Raw genomic sequence first — 2,471 nt, forward strand, 5'->3', positions numbered from 1 at the left:
TTCTTGCCTAAATTATTAAATCCAAACTCCTCTACCTGGCATTTAGGGCCCTACTTAATCAAATGACATCTTACTTAGTTGAATTTATCCCCCATTATGGTACATAATATAACAAAACAATATAATGCAGCCGTTTTAATGTGACCATTTTCACACACGCATTGTGATGCTAAGACCTTTTGATGATGCAGCCTGAGCAAAGACTGTTTTAACACAGACATCTTTGACAGATTCTAAAACACAAACTATTAAACTGTCAGCTTTTTATGACCAAATATGGAATATAATATCTGTGACCACAACCTATTCCCAATTCTCTTCCATATCCACCTAAGCACATTCTACTCGGTGTCCCCATAACTTGCTCAGTAAATGTCCAGTAATAATATGTGTGAAATGAATTAACAAATGAATGTTAGCGAATCATTATGTTGTTCTGTATATAGTCACTATAGCTTTTTGTCATTGCATAGTGAAGAGATGTCCCTTTAAGTTGGATCTTTTTTAAAAATAAAATTTATTTAATTAAATTTTCATTTATCCCCCCATACCCTCCACCCACCCCCCTACCCCCACCCCCAAAATGACCACACTGTTGTCCATGTCTATGAGTTCTCTCCCTTTTTTTTTCTTTTTGCTCAATCCCTCCACCCCCCATCCCCCAGAGCTATCAGCCCACTATATATAGTTTCTTAAGGAACTTTTCTCTGCTGGCCCTGTTTAGATGTCTTGTGATCATTTATAATCCCCATATATGCAGTCCAGTAAATAATCTATCAAACAGATCTCCATATATATATATATATATATATACTCTGGGAACCACTAGTGTATCCAAGTATATTAATGCTAAAAACATGGCAATGCTCAGTTTATATTGTTCCTAGCATGAATTAAGACTCATGGCATTTAATAAGATGACATCACTACCATGGTATTTCACTCTAAAGCAACTCTCTTCTTTTTAGTCATCCCGATGAGACTTTTTTAAAAAATGGGAGCAAGTGGTCTTTATTAAGATCTTCAATGGCTTGCTACTTGTTAAATGCAACACAAGCTTTTCAGTGCACACCCTCCTTTGCCTTCTAATAGTATCTGAAACTTTCTTGTAACGCTTCTCTCCTGGGTTTCATGTTATCATGTTCCACTAGCTTTCCTCTAACTCCTATGATTTTTCTTTGTCATCTTCACTGTCTTTTATTTTTCAACCCACTTTTTGCATTGTGGCGACCCCAGGGTCTCAAAGGCCCCTTGCACTCCTTATGTTTAAAAACTAAACTCCTGATCTCCATCCCACTTCTATAAACCTGATCTTTGTTTAATATTTTTTTTACCCCAGAAAATGCTAATCGCTTTTATCCCTCCAATTATACTTCCTAACTATCCATTTTTCTCTGTTTTTGCCATTACCATCTTAGTTCATTCCATCATCTCTTGGCTGAAATAACCTCCTAGCCTGGCCTCCTAGCTCCGAGGGACCGGCTGAGGGCTGAGGGAGCAGCGGCCTGCACAGGCCCATTCGCTCGGGCACTAGCCCGGACCCACGAGCCCCCCCCAGATGGGGCCAAAAACCAGAGCTTGAAAGACTGAGCAAGAAACAGCACAATCCGCGGGCAGGGGGAGGTGGGAAACCGAGGCTGTGTCACTAAGCTGGACAACATGGGGTTTCCAGTGGAACAAGGATTGATAGAAATGTTTACAAAAGATCCCTCGAGGTTCAAGGATGAGTTACATATCCTGAAGTTCATTTGTAAAGATTTCTGCACTACAGTATTCAAGAAAAAAGTGGACAATCTGAGGACAAATCATCAGGGCATCTACATACTTTTAGGACAAGAAGTTTCCTCTGCTCACTTGGATGTGTGCGGGAGAACAGTACTCAGAACATGCGTCTAAGGATTTAGCATTTAGGCTTAATCAGAGGTGGCTCATCAGACTTGGGGATGAAAAGTATTGTAACAGCTGAAGTGTCTTCAATACCTGCCTGTGATGACACAGAAGTCGTAGAACATACTGAAATGCAAGGCTTCAACAATGTAAAGAGTTAAATTGTTCCTGTATGAAGTAGTTCAAGTAGCAAGGATCTAATTACACTGTTGGATATTTGTGTTGATATAAGCTATCTGCTAACTTGTATAATGAAAGAGGTACCCTTAAGCAGGGGTAAGGTTGTATTTTATCAATTTAACATAGACCAAGGTAAAGCAGATAAAGAGACATTCGACCATAACATACACTTTTCTGAAACTGTTTAGAATGAAAAAAACCTGATTTCAAATAAACAAACACCCAAGATGTAAGATCCTTATTTTAGGATCCTTATTTTAAATATTTTTATTTGCTTCGAGTGATGTGTATTTAACCACAGATGGAGAAGCAAAACTCAGGGTTTGATAAATTAGCCTAAAGAAAAGTACGCACCAGTCGGAATCATTTGTGTAAGAATAAACAAATTTTGATTTTGTTTTATG

At 38.4% G+C, this 2,471-nt stretch overlaps 1 pseudogene across 1 annotated transcript; it reads left to right on the plus strand.

Moving 5' to 3' along the window:
• Positions 1 to 1,659: 1,659 nt before the first annotated feature.
• Positions 1,660 to 2,048, plus strand: LOC308550920 (trafficking protein particle complex subunit 6B pseudogene; annotated as a pseudogene). Its single transcript has one exon. The product of its transcript is annotated as a trafficking protein particle complex subunit 6B pseudogene (transcript).
• Positions 2,049 to 2,471: the final 423 nt, after the last annotated feature.

Source organism: Miniopterus schreibersii (genome assembly GCF_964146895.1).
Source record: "Miniopterus schreibersii genome assembly, chromosome: X".
Lineage (NCBI taxonomy): Eukaryota > Metazoa > Chordata > Mammalia > Chiroptera > Miniopteridae > Miniopterus > Miniopterus schreibersii.